At 34.7% G+C, this 17279-nt stretch overlaps 3 non-coding genes across 3 annotated transcripts; all 3 read left to right on the top strand.

Annotated features, from left to right (window-relative positions):
- Positions 1-1926: 1926 nt before the first annotated feature.
- On the top strand, positions 1927-2000 carry TRNAN-AUU (transfer RNA asparagine (anticodon AUU)). Its single transcript has one exon. It is a non-coding gene; the product is annotated as a tRNA-Asn (tRNA).
- Positions 2001-7774: 5774 nt separating this feature from the next.
- On the top strand, positions 7775-7848 carry TRNAN-AUU (transfer RNA asparagine (anticodon AUU)). Its single transcript has one exon. It is a non-coding gene; the product is annotated as a tRNA-Asn (tRNA).
- Positions 7849-15961: 8113 nt separating this feature from the next.
- Positions 15962-16035, top strand: TRNAN-AUU (transfer RNA asparagine (anticodon AUU)). Its single transcript has one exon. It is a non-coding gene; the product is annotated as a tRNA-Asn (tRNA).
- Positions 16036-17279: the final 1244 nt, after the last annotated feature.

Below are 17279 nucleotides of genomic sequence, written 5' to 3'. Positions count from 1 at the left end.
CTTGCTTCATTGGAAAGGCAGCAAGATGCATCCTCATTTCAATGTCTACTGAAATAATACAAGTTGACACCAGGAAACATTAACGCCACTGCATCCTTGCTGCTTTCTCATGTGGAAGTCTGTTTAATATGAAAACAAGGTGATATCTAATTAGCACACAGGTAAGGAATTAAGAAAATCTTTATTTAAGGGTGAAGATGTTTCTCACAAAATCGTTGCCCCAATGCATCATTGAAATTCAAGCTGGAAATATGATTTTAATATATCACTTGTACATTTTGTATTGCTCTTCTGGTGACAATGTAGTTTGTTTTTGTCAATTACCATTTTAATAATAGGGTAAAGAAAATGAAGTGGATTTTTGAAAGAAAACAATACTGTCAATATACTATTAAAACAAATTAAAATGGTAAAAGTTATTGTACTTTAAGTAAAAATAAAAGAGACAAAATATCAATCCCAGTTTTGGATTACTTTAATTAACAAAAAAAATGCATATAGCAGAGGATAGTTTCAATCTGCCTACCTCTGGGTTATGGGCCCAGCATGCTTCCATTGCAGTACTCTGCTGCACATGTAAGTGCAAGAGATCCTGAAGCACTCACTCATCATGGGAAAGTACCAATGTGTTTCTTCGTTGGTTGATGGAAGAAACATCTTACAAAAACTCTCCAGATTATTGACTTTTTAAAGTTTTTCTAGGAAACGTTTTAGATGAATGCTTATTAGCCTTTGTCAGTATGGAATTTTGCAAAGTGTCTCTGTGGCGCAATCAGTTAGTATGTACGGCTATTAACCATAAGGTTGGTGGTTCAATCCCATCCAGGGACCTAATTGACCTTGTTATCAGATTTTGGTGATCTTTAAGTAGACAAGTCAAAATTTCAAACCCCCTGTTATGGTGTAGGGTACCTGGCCTTCTCTGATGTAATCAGAGTTAGATTTGATTCAGTGATTTTATAAAAAACATCTAGGAAGCACAATTTAGCAGTGGGTTGCAGAGAAAAAGAAATATGCTGGCAAAAAAATCAAATTGCGTGATTAAACAGCTCTTCATTTTCTGGCTTTATTTTTATGCTAACAAATTTGTTCTCTGAAAAGTGTCCACAAAGCCAAGTCTCTGATTAACACCTTTGTAGGGATGGTTTTTCACCTATTACTAAATTAAACTTGCTTCATTGGAAAGGCAGCAAGATGTATCCTCATTTCAATGTCTACTGAAATAATACAGGTTGACACCAGGAAACATTAACGCCACTGCATCCTTGCTGCTTTCTCATGTGGAAGTCTGTTTAATGTGAAAACAAGGTGATATCTAATTAGCACACAGGTAAGGAATTAAGAAAATCTTTATTTAAGGGTGAAGATGTTTCTCACAAAATTGTTGACCCAATGCATCATTGAAATTCAAGCTGGAAAGATGATTTTAATATATCACTTGTACATTTTGTATTGCTCTTCTGGTGACAATGTAGTTTGTTTTTGTCAATTACCATTTTAATAATAGGGTAAAGAAAATGAAGTTGATTTTTGAAAGAAAACAATACTGTCAATATACTATTAAAACAAATTAAAATGGTAAAAGTTATTGTACTTTAAGTAAAAATAAAAGAGACAAAATATCAATCCCAGTTTTGGATTACTTTAATTAACAAAAAAAATGCATATAGCAGAGGATAGTTTCAATCTGCCTACCTCTGGGTTATGGGCCCAGCATGCTTCCATTGCAGTACTCTGCTGCACATGTAAGTGCAAGAGATCCTGAAGCACTCACTCATCATGGGAAAGTACCAATGTGTTTCTTCGTTGGTTGATGGAAGAAACATCTTACAAAAACTCTCCAGATTATTGACTTTTTAAAGTTTTTCTAGGAAACGTTTTAGATGAATGCTTATTAGCCTTTGTCAGTATGGACTTTTGCAAAGTGTCTCTGTGGCGCAATCGGTTAGTGTGTTTGGCTATTAACCAAAATGTTGGTGGTTCAATCCCACCCAGGGACGTAATTAACCTTGTGATCAGATTTTGGTGATATTTAAGGAGACAAGTCAAAATTTCAAACCTCCTCTTATGGTGTAGGGTACATGGCCTTCTCTGATGTAATCAGAGTTAGATTTGATTCAGTGATTTTATAAAAAACAGCTAGGAAGCACAATTTAGCAGTGGGTTGCAGAGAAAAAAAATATGCTGGCAGAAAAATCCAATCGAGTGATTAAACAGCTCTTCATTTTCTGGCTTTATTTTTATGCTAACAAATTTGTTCTCTGAAAAGTGTCCACAAAGCCAAGTCTCTGATTAACACCTTTGTAAGGATGGTTTTTCACCTATTACTAAATTAAACTTGCTTCATTGGAAAGGCAGCAAGATGCATCCTCATTTCAATGTCTACTGAAATAATACAAGTTGACACCAGGAAACATTAACGCCACTGCATCCTTGCTGCTTTCTCATGTGGAAGTCTGTTTAATGTGAAAACAAGGTGATATCTAATTAGCACACAGGTAAGGAATTAAGAAAATCTTTATTTAAGGGTGAAGATGTTTCTCACAAAATTGTTGACCCAATGCAACATTGAAATTCAAGCTGGAAAGATGATTTTAATATATCACTTGTACATTTTGTATTGCTCTTCTGGTGACAATGTAGTTTGTTTTTGTCAATTACCATTTTAATAATAGGGTAAAGAAAATGAAGTGGATTTTTGAAAGAAAACAATACTGTCAATACACTATTAAAACAAATTAAAATGGTAAAAGTTATTGTACTTTAAGTAAAAATAAAAGAGACAAAATATCAATCCCAGTTTTGGATTACTTTAATTAACAAAAAAAAAAATGCATATAGCAGAGGATAGTTTCAATCTGCCTACCTCTCGGTTATGAGCCCAGCATGCTTCCATTGCAGTACTCTGCTGCACATGTAAGTTCAAGAGATCCTGAAGCACTCACTCATCATGGGAAAGTACCAATGTGTTTCTTCGTTGGTTGATGGAAGAAACATCTTACAAAAACTCTCCAGATTATTGACTTTTTAAAGTTTTTCTAGGAAACGTTTTAGATGAATGCTTATTAGCCTTTGTCAGTATGGACTTTTTGCAAAGTGTCTCTGTGGCGCAATCAGTTAGTGTGTACGGCTATTAACCAAAAGGTTGGTGGTTCAATCCCACCTAGGGACCTAATTGACCTTGTTATCAGATTTTGGTGATCTTTAAGTAGACAAGTCATAATTTCAAACCCCCTGTTATGGTGTAGGGTACCTGGCCTTCTCTGATGTAATCAGAGTTAGATTTGATTCAGTGATTTTATAAAAACAGCTAGGAAGCACAATTTAGCAGTGGGTTGCAGAGAAAAAAAATATGCTGGCAGAAAAATCCAATTGAGTGATTAAACAGCTTTTTATTTTCTGGCTTTATTTTTATGCTAACAAATTTGTTCTCTGAAAAGTGTCCACAAAGCCAAGTCTCTGATTAACACCTTTGTAAGGATGGTTTTTCACCTATTACTAAATTAAACTTGCTTCATTGGAAAGGCAGCAAGATGCATCCTCATTTCAATGTCTACTGAAATAATACAGGTTGACACCAGGAAACATTAACGCCACTGCATCCTTGCTGCTTTCTCATGTGGAAGTCTGTTTAATGTGAAAACAAGGTGATATCTAATTAGCACACAGGTAAGGAATTAAGAAAATCTTTATTTAAGGGTGAAGATGTTTCTCACAAAATCGTTGCCCCAATGCATCATTGAAATTCAAGCTGGAAAGATGATTTTAATATATCACTTGTACATTTTGTATTGCTCTTCTGGTGACAATGTAGTTTGTTTTTGTCAATTACCATTTTAATAATAGGGTAAAGAAAATTAAGTGGATTTTTGAAAGAAAACAATACTGTCAATATACTATTAAAACAAATTAAAATGGTAAAAGTTATTGTACTTTAAGTAAAAATAAAAGAGCCAAAATATCAATCCCAGTTTTGGATTACTTTAATTAACAAACAAAAAAATGCATATAGCAGAGGATAGTTTCAATCTGCCTACCTCTGGGTTATGGGCCCAGCATGCTTCCATTGCTGTACTCTGCTGCACATGTAAGTGCAAGAGATCCTGAAGCACTCACTCATCATGGGAAAGTACCAATGTGTTTCTTCGTTGGTTGATAGAAGAAACATCTTACAAAAACTCTCCAGATTATTGACTTTTTTAAGTTTTTCTAGGAAACGTTTTAGATGAATGCTTATTAGCATTTGTCAGTAAGTACTTTTTGCAAAGTGTCTCTGTGGCGCAATCAGTTAGTGTGTACGGCTATTAACCAAAAGGTTGGTGGTTCAATCCCACCCAGGGACGTAATTGACATTGTTATCAGATTTTGGTGATCTTTAAGTAGACAAGTCAAATTTCATACCCCCTGTTATGGTGTAGGGTACCTGGCCTTCTCTGATGTAATCAGAGTTAGATTTGATTCAGTGATTTTATAAAAACATCTAGGAAGCACAATTTAGCAGTGGGTTGCAGAGAAAAAAAATATGCTGGCAGAAAAATCCAATTGAGTGATTAAACAGCTCTTCATTTTCTGGCTTTATTTTTATGCTAACAAATTTGTTCTCTGAAAAGTGTCCACAAAGCCAAGTCTCTGATTAACACCTTTGTAAGGATGGTTTTTCACCTATTACTAAATTAAACTTGCTTCATTGGAAAGGCAGCAAGATGCATCCTCATTTCAATGTCTACTGAAATAATACAAGTTGACACCAGGAAACATTAACGCCACTGCATCCTTGCTGCTTTCTCATGTGGAAGTCTGTTTAATGTGAAAACAAGGTGATATCTAATTAGCACACAGGTAAGGAATTAAGAAAATCTTTATTTAAGGGTGAAGATGTTTCTCACAAAATCGTTGCCCCAATGCATCATTGAAATTCAAGCTGGAAAGATGATTTTAATATATCACTTGTACATTTTGTATTGCTCTTCTGGTGACAATGTAGTTTGTTTTTGTCAATTACCATTTTAATAATAGGGTAAAGAAAATGAAGTGGATTTTTGAAAGAAAACAATACTGTCAATATACTATTAAAACAAATTAAAATGGTAAAAGTTATTGTACTTAAAGTAAAAATAAAAGAGACAAAATATCAATCCCAGTTTTGGATTACTTTAATTAACAAACAAAAAAATGCATATAGCAGAGGATAGTTTCAATCTGCCTACCTCTGGGTTATGGGCCCAGCATGCTTCCATTGCAGTACTCTGCTGCACATGTAAGTGCAAGAGATCCTGAAGCACTCACTCATCATGGGAAAGTACCAATGTGTTTCTTCGTTGGTTGATGGAAGAAACATCTTACAAAAACTCTCCAGATTATTGACTTTTTAAAGTTTTTCTAGGAAACGTTTTAGATGAATGCTTATTAGCCTTTGTCAGTATGCACTTTTGCAAAGTGTTTCTGTGGCGCAATCAGTTAGTATGTATGGCTATTAACCATAAGGTTGGTGGTTCAATCCCACCGAGGGACCTAATTGACCTTGTTATCAGATTTTGGTGATCTTTAAGTAGACAAGTCAAAATTTCAAACCCCCTGTTATGGTGTAGGGTACCTGGCCTTCTCTGATGTAATCAGAGTTAGATTTGATTCAGTGATTTTATAAAAACAGCTAGGAAGCACAATTTAGCAGTGGGTTGCAGAGAAAAAAAATATGCTGGCAGAAAAATCCAATTGAGTGATTAAACAGCTCTTCATTTTCTGGCTTTATTTTTATGCTAACAAATTTGTTCTCTGAAAAGTGTCCACAAAGCCAAGTCTCTGATTAACACCTTTGTAAGGATGGTTTTTCACCTATTACTAAATTAAACTTGCTTCATTGGAAAGGCAGCAAGATGCATCCTCATTTCAATGTCTACTGAAATAATACAAGTTGACACCAGGAAACATTAACGCCACTGCATCCTTGCTGCTTTCTCATGTGGAAGTCTGTTTAATATGAAAACAAGGTGATATCTAATTAGCACACAGGTAAGGAATTAAGAAAATCTTTATTTAAGGGTGAAGATGTTTCTCACAAAATCGTTGCCCCAATGCATCATTGAAATTCAAGCTGGAAATATGATTTTAATATATCACTTGTACATTTTGTATTGCTCTTCTGGTGACAATGTAGTTTGTTTTTGTCAATTACCATTTTAATAATAGGGTAAAGAAAATGAAGTGGATTTTTGAAAGAAAACAATACTGTCAATATACTATTAAAACAAATTAAAATGGTAAAAGTTATTGTACTTTAAGTAAAAATAAAAGAGACAAAATATCAATCCCAGTTTTGGATTACTTTAATTAACAAAAAAAATGCATATAGCAGAGGATAGTTTCAATCTGCCTACCTCTGGGTTATGGGCCCAGCATGCTTCCATTGCAGTACTCTGCTGCACATGTAAGTGCAAGAGATCCTGAAGCACTCACTCATCATGGGAAAGTACCAATGTGTTTCTTCGTTGGTTGATGGAAGAAACATCTTACAAAAACTCTCCAGATTATTGACTTTTTAAAGTTTTTCTAGGAAACGTTTTAGATGAATGCTTATTAGCCTTTGTCAGTATGGAATTTTGCAAAGTGTCTCTGTGGCGCAATCAGTTAGTATGTACGGCTATTAGCCATAAGGTTGGTGGTTCAAGCCCATCCAGGGACCTAATTGACCTTGTTATCAGATTTTGGTGATCTTTAAGTAGACAAGTCAAAATTTCAAACCCCCTGTTATGGTGTAGGGTACCTGGCCTTCTCTGATGTAATCAGAGTTAGATTTGATTCAGTGATTTTATAAAAAACATCTAGGAAGCACAATTTAGCAGTGGGTTGCAGAGAAAAAGAAATATGCTGGCAAAAAAATCAAATTGCGTGATTAAACAGCTCTTCATTTTCTGGCTTTATTTTTATGCTAACAAATTTGTTCTCTGAAAAGTGTCCACAAAGCCAAGTCTCTGATTAACACCTTTGTAGGGATGGTTTTTCACCTATTACTAAATTAAACTTGCTTCATTGGAAAGGCAGCAAGATGTATCCTCATTTCAATGTCTACTGAAATAATACAGGTTGACACCAGGAAACATTAACGCCACTGCATCCTTGCTGCTTTCTCATGTGGAAGTCTGTTTAATGTGAAAACAAGGTGATATCTAATTAGCACACAGGTAAGGAATTAAGAAAATCTTTATTTAAGGGTGAAGATGTTTCTCACAAAATTGTTGACCCAATGCATCATTGAAATTCAAGCTGGAAAGATGATTTTAATATATCACTTGTACATTTTGTATTGCTCTTCTGGTGACAATGTAGTTTGTTTTTGTCAATTACCATTTTAATAATAGGGTAAAGAAAATGAAGTTGATTTTTGAAAGAAAACAATACTGTCAATATACTATTAAAACAAATTAAAATGGTAAAAGTTATTGTACTTTAAGTAAAAATAAAAGAGACAAAATATCAATCCCAGTTTTGGATTACTTTAATTAACAAAAAAAATGCATATAGCAGAGGATAGTTTCAATCTGCCTACCTCTGGGTTATGGGCCCAGCATGCTTCCATTGCAGTACTCTGCTGCACATGTAAGTGCAAGAGATCCTGAAGCACTCACTCATCATGGGAAAGTACCAATGTGTTTCTTCGTTGGTTGATGGAAGAAACATCTTACAAAAACTCTCCAGATTATTGACTTTTTAAAGTTTTTCTAGGAAACGTTTTAGATGAATGCTTATTAGCCTTTGTCAGTATGGACTTTTGCAAAGTGTCTCTGTGGCGCAATCGGTTAGTGTGTTTGGCTATTAACCAAAATGTTGGTGGTTCAATCCCACCCAGGGACGTAATTAACCTTGTGATCAGATTTTGGTGATATTTAAGGAGACAAGTCAAAATTTCAAACCTCCTCTTATGGTGTAGGGTACATGGCCTTCTCTGATGTAATCAGAGTTAGATTTGATTCAGTGATTTTATAAAAAACAGCTAGGAAGCACAATTTAGCAGTGGGTTGCAGAGAAAAAAAATATGCTGGCAGAAAAATCCAATCGAGTGATTAAACAGCTCTTCATTTTCTGGCTTTATTTTTATGCTAACAAATTTGTTCTCTGAAAAGTGTCCACAAAGCCAAGTCTCTGATTAACACCTTTGTAAGGATGGTTTTTCACCTATTACTAAATTAAACTTGCTTCATTGGAAAGGCAGCAAGATGCATCCTCATTTCAATGTCTACTGAAATAATACAAGTTGACACCAGGAAACATTAACGCCACTGCATCCTTGCTGCTTTCTCATGTGGAAGTCTGTTTAATGTGAAAACAAGGTGATATCTAATTAGCACACAGGTAAGGAATTAAGAAAATCTTTATTTAAGGGTGAAGATGTTTCTCACAAAATTGTTGACCCAATGCAACATTGAAATTCAAGCTGGAAAGATGATTTTAATATATCACTTGTACATTTTGTATTGCTCTTCTGGTGACAATGTAGTTTGTTTTTGTCAATTACCATTTTAATAATAGGGTAAAGAAAATGAAGTGGATTTTTGAAAGAAAACAATACTGTCAATACACTATTAAAACAAATTAAAATGGTAAAAGTTATTGTACTTTAAGTAAAAATAAAAGAGACAAAATATCAATCCCAGTTTTGGATTACTTTAATTAACAAAAAAAAAAATGCATATAGCAGAGGATAGTTTCAATCTGCCTACCTCTCGGTTATGAGCCCAGCATGCTTCCATTGCAGTACTCTGCTGCACATGTAAGTTCAAGAGATCCTGAAGCACTCACTCATCATGGGAAAGTACCAATGTGTTTCTTCGTTGGTTGATGGAAGAAACATCTTACAAAAACTCTCCAGATTATTGACTTTTTAAAGTTTTTCTAGGAAACGTTTTAGATGAATGCTTATTAGCCTTTGTCAGTATGGACTTTTTGCAAAGTGTCTCTGTGGCGCAATTAGTTAGTGTGTACGGCTATTAACCAAAAGGTTGGTGGTTCAATCCCACCTAGGGACCTAATTGACCTTGTTATCAGATTTTGGTGATCTTTAAGTAGACAAGTCATAATTTCAAACCCCCTGTTATGGTGTAGGGTACCTGGCCTTCTCTGATGTAATCAGAGTTAGATTTGATTCAGTGATTTTATAAAAACAGCTAGGAAGCACAATTTAGCAGTGGGTTGCAGAGAAAAAAAATATGCTGGCAGAAAAATCCAATTGAGTGATTAAACAGCTCTTCATTTTCTGGCTTTATTTTTATGCTAACAAATTTGTTCTCTGAAAAGTGTCCACAAAGCCAAGTCTCTGATTAACACCTTTGTAAGGATGGCTTTTCACCTATTACTAAATTAAACTTGCTTCATTGGAAAGGCAGCAAGATGCATCCTCATTTCAATGTCTACTGAAATAATACAGGTTGACACCAGGAAACATTAACGCCACTGCATCCTTGCTGCTTTCTCATGTGGAAGTCTGTTTAATGTGAAAACAAGGTGATATCTAATTAGCACACAGGTAAGGAATTAAGAAAATCTTTATTTAAGGGTGAAGATGTTTCTCACAAAATCGTTGCCCCAATGCATCATTGAAATTCAAGCTGGAAAGATGATTTTAATATATCACTTGTACATTTTGTATTGCTCTTCTGGTGACAATGTAGTTTGTTTTTGTCAATTACCATTTTAATAATAGGGTAAAGAAAATTAAGTGGATTTTTGAAAGAAAACAATACTGTCAATATACTATTAAAACAAATTAAAATGGTAAAAGTTATTGTACTTTAAGTAAAAATAAAAGAGCCAAAATATCAATCCCAGTTTTGGATTACTTTAATTAACAAACAAAAAAATGCATATAGCAGAGGATAGTTTCAATCTGCCTACCTCTGGGTTATGGGCCCAGCATGCTTCCATTGCTGTACTCTGCTGCACATGTAAGTGCAAGAGATCCTGAAGCACTCACTCATCATGGGAAAGTACCAATGTGTTTCTTCGTTGGTTGATGGAAGAAACATCTTACAAAAACTCTCCAGATTATTGACTTTTTAAAGTTTTTCTAGGAAACGTTTTAGATGAATGCTTATTAGCCTTTGTCAGTATGGACTTTTGCAAAGTGTCTCTGTGGCGCAATCGGTTAGTGTGTTTGGCTATTAACCAAAATGTTGGTGGTTTAATCCCACCCAGGGACGTAATTAACCTTGTGATCAGATTTTGGTGATATTTAAGGAGACAAGTCAAAATTTCAAACCTCCTCTTATGGTGTAGGGTACATGGCCTTCTCTGATGTAATCAGAGTTAGATTTGATTCAGTGATTTTATAAAAAACAGCTAGGAAGCACAATTTAGCAGTGGGTTGCAGAGAAAAAAAATATGCTGGCAGAAAAATCCAATCGAGTGATTAAACAGCTCTTCATTTTCTGGCTTTATTTTTATGCTAACAAATTTGTTCTCTGAAAAGTGTCCACAAAGCCAAGTCTCTGATTAACACCTTTGTAAGGATGGTTTTTCACCTATTACTAAATTAAACTTGCTTCATTGGAAAGGCAGCAAGATGCATCCTCATTTCAATGTCTACTGAAATAATACAAGTTGACACCAGGAAACATTAACGCCACTGCATCCTTGCTGCTTTCTCATGTGGAAGTCTGTTTAATGTGAAAACAAGGTGATATCTAATTAGCACACAGGTAAGGAATTAAGAAAATCTTTATTTAAGGGTGAAGATGTTTCTCACAAAATTGTTGACCCAATGCAACATTGAAATTCAAGCTGGAAAGATGATTTTAATATATCACTTGTACATTTTGTATTGCTCTTCTGGTGACAATGTAGTTTGTTTTTGTCAATTACCATTTTAATAATAGGGTAAAGAAAATGAAGTGGATTTTTGAAAGAAAACAATACTGTCAATACACTATTAAAACAAATTAAAATGGTAAAAGTTATTGTACTTTAAGTAAAAATAAAAGAGACAAAATATCAATCCCAGTTTTGGATTACTTTAATTAACAAACAAAAAAATGCATATAGCAGAGGATAGTTTCAATCTGCCTACCTCTCGGTTATGAGCCCAGCATGCTTCCATTGCAGTACTCTGCTGCACATGTAAGTTCAAGAGATCCTGAAGCACTCACTCATCATGGGAAAGTACCAATGTGTTTCTTCGTTGGTTGATGGAAGAAACATCTTACAAAAACTCTCCAGATTATTGACTTTTTAAAGTTTTTCTAGGAAACGTTTTAGATGAATGCTTATTAGCCTTTGTCAGTATGGACTTTTTGCAAAGTGTCTCTGTGGCGCAATCAGTTAGTGTGTACGGCTATTAACCAAAAGGTTGGTGGTTCAATCCCACCTAGGGACCTAATTGACCTTGTTATCAGATTTTGGTGATCTTTAAGTAGACAAGTCATAATTTCAAACCCCCTGTTATGGTGTAGGGTACCTGGCCTTCTCTGATGTAATCAGAGTTAGATTTGATTCAGTGATTTTATAAAAACAGCTAGGAAGCACAATTTAGCAGTGGGTTGCAGAGAAAAAAAATATGCTGGCAGAAAAATCCAATTGAGTGATTAAACAGCTCTTCATTTTCTGGCTTTATTTTTATGCTAACAAATTTGTTCTCTGAAAAGTGTCCACAAAGCCAAGTCTCTGATTAACACCTTTGTAAGGATGGCTTTTCACCTATTACTAAATTAAACTTGCTTCATTGGAAAGGCAGCAAGATGCATCCTCATTTCAATGTCTACTGAAATAATACAGGTTGACACCAGGAAACATTAACGCCACTGCATCCTTGCTGCTTTCTCATGTGGAAGTCTGTTTAATGTGAAAACAAGGTGATATCTAATTAGCACACAGGTAAGGAATTAAGAAAATCTTTATTTAAGGGTGAAGATGTTTCTCACAAAATCGTTGCCCCAATGCATCATTGAAATTCAAGCTGGAAAGATGATTTTAATATATCACTTGTACATTTTGTATTGCTCTTCTGGTGACAATGTAGTTTGTTTTTGTCAATTACCATTTTAATAATAGGGTAAAGAAAATTAAGTGGATTTTTGAAAGAAAACAATACTGTCAATATACTATTAAAACAAATTAAAATGGTAAAAGTTATTGTACTTTAAGTAAAAATAAAAGAGCCAAAATATCAATCCCAGTTTTGGATTACTTTAATTAACAAACAAAAAAATGCATATAGCAGAGGATAGTTTCAATCTGCCTACCTCTGGGTTATGGGCCCAGCATGCTTCCATTGCTGTACTCTGCTGCACATGTAAGTGCAAGAGATCCTGAAGCACTCACTCATCATGGGAAAGTACCAATGTGTTTCTTCGTTGGTTGATAGAAGAAACATCTTACAAAAACTCTCCAGATTATTGACTTTTTTACGTTTTTCTAGGAAACATTTTAGATGAATGCTTATTAGCATTTGTCAGTAAGTACTTTTTGCAAAGTGTCTCTGTGGCGCAATCAGTTAGTGTGTACGGCTATTAACCAAAAGGTTGGTGGTTCAATCCCACCCAGGGACGTAATTGACATTGTTATCAGATTTTGGTGATCTTTAAGTAGACAAGTCAAATTTCATACCCCCTGTTATGGTGTAGGGTACCTGGCCTTCTCTGATGTAATCAGAGTTAGATTTGATTCAGTGATTTTATAAAAACATCTAGGAAGCACAATTTAGGAGTGGGTTGCAGAGAAAAAGAAATATGCTGGCAAAAAAACCAAATTGCGTGATTAAACAGCTCTTCATTTTCTGGCTTTATTTTTATGCTAACAAATTTGTTCTCTGAAAAGTGTCCACAAAGCCAAGTCTCTGATTAACACCTTTGTAGGGATGGTTTTTCACCTATTACTAAATTAAACTTGCTTCATTGGAAAGGCAGCAAGATGTATCCTCATTTCAATGTCTACTGAAATAATACAGGTTGACACCAGGAAACATTAACGCCACTGCATCCTTGCTGCTTTCTCATGTGGAAGTCTGTTTAATGTGAAAACAAGGTGATATCTAATTAGCACACAGGTAAGGAATTAAGAAAATCTTTATTTAAGGGTGAAGATGTTTCTCACAAAATCGTTGCCCCAATGCATCATTGAAATTCAAGCTGGAAAGATGATTTTAATATATCACTTGTACATTTTGTATTGCTCTTCTGGTGACAATGTAGTTTGTTTTTGTCAATTACCATTTTAATAATAGGGTAAAGAAAATGAAGTGGATTTTTGAAAGAAAACAATACTGTCAATATACTATTAAAACAAATTAAAATGGTAAAAGTTATTGTACTTAAAGTAAAAATAAAAGAGACAAAATATCAATCCCAGTTTTGGATTACTTTAATTAACAAACAAAAAAATGCATATAGCAGAGGATAGTTTCAATCTGCCTACCTCTGGGTTATGGGCCCAGCATGCTTCCATTGCAGTACTCTGCTGCACATGTAAGTGCAAGAGATCCTGAAGCACTCACTCATCATGGGAAAGTACCAATGTGTTTCTTCGTTGGTTGATGGAAGAAACATCTTACAAAAACTCTCCAGATTATTGACTTTTTAAAGTTTTTCTAGGAAACGTTTTAGATGAATGCTTATTAGCCTTTGTCAGTATGGACTTTTGCAAAGTGTTTCTGTGGCGCAATCAGTTAGTATGTATGGCTATTAACCATAAGGTTGGTGGTTCAATCCCACCGAGGGACCTAATTGACCTTGTTATCAGATTTTGGTGATCTTTAAGTAGACAAGTCAAAATTTCAAACCCCCTGTTATGGTGTAGGGTACCTGGCCTTCTCTGATGTAATCAGAGTTAGATTTGATTCAGTGATTTTATAAAAACAGCTAGGAAGCACAATTTAGCAGTGGGTTGCAGAGAAAAAAAATATGCTGGCAGAAAAATCCAATTGAGTGATTAAACAGCTCTTCATTTTCTGGCTTTATTTTTATGCTAACAAATTTGTTCTCTGAAAAGTGTCCACAAAGCCAAGTCTCTGATTAACACCTTTGTAAGGATGGTTTTTCACCTATTACTAAATTAAACTTGCTTCATTGGAAAGGCAGCAAGATGCATCCTCATTTCAATGTCTACTGAAATAATACAAGTTGACACCAGGAAACATTAACGCCACTGCATCCTTGCTGCTTTCTCATGTGGAAGTCTGTTTAATATGAAAACAAGGTGATATCTAATTAGCACACAGGTAAGGAATTAAGAAAATCTTTATTTAAGGGTGAAGATGTTTCTCACAAAATCGTTGCCCCAATGCATCATTGAAATTCAAGCTGGAAATATGATTTTAATATATCACTTGTACATTTTGTATTGCTCTTCTGGTGACAATGTAGTTTGTTTTTGTCAATTACCATTTTAATAATAGGGTAAAGAAAATGAAGTGGATTTTTGAAAGAAAACAATACTGTCAATATACTATTAAAACAAATTAAAATGGTAAAAGTTATTGTACTTTAAGTAAAAATAAAAGAGACAAAATATCAATCCCAGTTTTGGATTACTTTAATTAACAAAAAAAATGCATATAGCAGAGGATAGTTTCAATCTGCCTACCTCTGGGTTATGGGCCCAGCATGCTTCCATTGCAGTACTCTGCTGCACATGTAAGTGCAAGAGATCCTGAAGCACTCACTCATCATGGGAAAGTACCAATGTGTTTCTTCGTTGGTTGATGGAAGAAACATCTTACAAAAACTCTCCAGATTATTGACTTTTTAAAGTTTATCTAGGAAACGTTTTAGATGAATGCTTATTAGCCTTTGTCAGTATGGAATTTTGCAAAGTGTCTCTGTGGCGCAATCAGTTAGTATGTACGGCTATTAACCATAAGGTTGGTGGTTCAATCCCATCCAGGGACCTAATTGACCTTGTTATCAGATTTTGGTGATCTTTAAGTAGACCAGTCAAATTTTCAAACCCCCTGTTATGGTGTAGGGTACCTGGCCTTCTCTGATGTAATCAGAGTTAGATTTGATTCAGTGATTTTATAAAAAACATCTAGGAAGCACAATTTAGCAGTGGGTTGCAGAGAAAAAGAAATATGCTGGCAAAAAAATCAAATTGCGTGATTAAACAGCTCTTCATTTTCTGGCTTTATTTTTATGCTAACAAATTTGTTCTCTGAAAAGTGTCCACAAAGCCAAGTCTCTGATTAACACCTTTGTAGGGATGGTTTTTCACCTATTACTAAATTAAACTTGCTTCATTGGAAAGGCAGCAAGATGTATCCTCATTTCAATGTCTACTGAAATAATACAGGTTGACACCAGGAAACATTAACGCCACTGCATCCTTGCTGCTTTCTCATGTGGAAGTCTGTTTAATGTGAAAACAAGGTGATATCTAATTAGCACACAGGTAAGGAATTAAGAAAATCTTTATTTAAGGGTGAAGATGTTTCTCACAAAATTGTTGACCCAATGCATCATTGAAATTCAAGCTGGAAAGATGATTTTAATATATCACTTGTACATTTTGTATTGCTCTTCTGGTGACAATGTAGTTTGTTTTTGTCAATTACCATTTTAATAATAGGGTAAAGAAAATGAAGTTGATTTTTGAAAGAAAACAATACTGTCAATATACTATTAAAACAAATTAAAATGGTAAAAGTTATTGTACTTTAAGTAAAAATAAAAGAGACAAAATATCAATCCCAGTTTTGGATTACTTTAACAAAAAAAATGCATATAGCAGAGGATAGTTTCAATCTGCCTACCTCTGGGTTATGGGCCCAGCATGCTTCCATTGCAGTACTCTGCTGCACATGTAAGTGCAAGAGATCCTGAAGCACTCACTCATCATGGGAAAGTACCAATGTGTTTCTTCGTTGGTTGATGGAAGAAACATCTTACAAAAACTCTCCAGATTATTGACTTTTTAAAGTTTTTCTAGGAAACGTTTTAGATGAATGCTTATTAGCCTTTGTCAGTATGGACTTTTGCAAAGTGTCTCTGTGGCGCAATCGGTTAGTGTGTTTGGCTATTAACCAAAATGTTGGTGGTTCAATCCCACCCAGGGACGTAATTAACCTTGTGATCAGATTTTGGTGATATTTAAGGAGACAAGTCAAAATTTCAAACCTCCTCTTATGGTGTAGGGTACATGGCCTTCTCTGATGTAATCAGAGTTAGATTTGATTCAGTGATTTTATAAAAAACAGCTAGGAAGCACAATTTAGCAGTGGGTTGCAGAGAAAAAAAATATGCTGGCAGAAAAATCCAATCGAGTGATTAAACAGCTCTTCATTTTCTGGCTTTATTTTTATGCTAACAAATTTGTTCTCTGAAAAGTGTCCACAAAGCCAAGTCTCTGATTAACACCTTTGTAAGGATGGTTTTTCACCTATTACTAAATTAAACTTGCTTCATTGGAAAGGCAGCAAGATGCATCCTCATTTCAATGTCTACTGAAATAATACAAGTTGACACCAGGAAACATTAACGCCACTGCATCCTTGCTGCTTTCTCATGTGGAAGTCTGTTTAATGTGAAAACAAGGTGATATCTAATTAGCACACAGGTAAGGAATTAAGAAAATCTTTATTTAAGGGTGAAGATGTTTCTCACAAAAATGTTGACCCAATGCAACATTGAAATTCAAGCTGGAAAGATGATTTTAATATATCACTTGTACATTTTGTATTGCTCTTCTGGTGACAATGTAGTTTGTTTTTGTCAATTACCATTTTAATAATAGGGTAAAGAAAATGAAGTGGATTTTTGAAAGAAAACAATACTGTCAATATACTATTAAAACAAATTAAAATGGTAAAAGTTATTGTACTTTAAGTAAAAATAAAAGAGACAAAATATCAATCCCAGTTTTGGATTACTTTAATTAACAAAAAAAAAATGCATATAGCAGAGGATAGTTTCAATCTGCCTACCTCTCGGTTATGAGCCCAGCATGCTTCCATTGCAGTACTCTGCTGCACATGTAAGTTCAAGAGATCCTGAAGCACTCACTCATCATGGGAAAGTACCAATGTGTTTCTTCGTTGGTTGATGGAAGAAACATCTTACAAAAACTCTCCAGATTATTGACTTTTTAAAGTTTTTCTAGGAAACGTTTTAGATGAATGCTTATTAGCCTTTGTCAGTATGGACTTTTTGCAAAGTGTCTCTGTGGCGCAATCAGTTAGTGTGTACGGCTATTAACCAAAAGGTTGGTGGTTCAATCCCACCCAGGGACCTAATTGACCTTGTTATCAGATTTTGGTGATCTTTAAGTAGACAAGTCAAAATTTCAAACCCCCTGTTATGGTG

Source organism: Pseudophryne corroboree, unplaced genomic scaffold, assembly GCF_028390025.1.
Source record: "Pseudophryne corroboree isolate aPseCor3 unplaced genomic scaffold, aPseCor3.hap2 scaffold_611, whole genome shotgun sequence".
Taxonomy (NCBI): domain Eukaryota; kingdom Metazoa; phylum Chordata; class Amphibia; order Anura; family Myobatrachidae; genus Pseudophryne; species Pseudophryne corroboree.
Note: the sequence above shows the minus strand (reverse complement) of the source record. Positions and strands in the feature narration are given on the sequence as shown.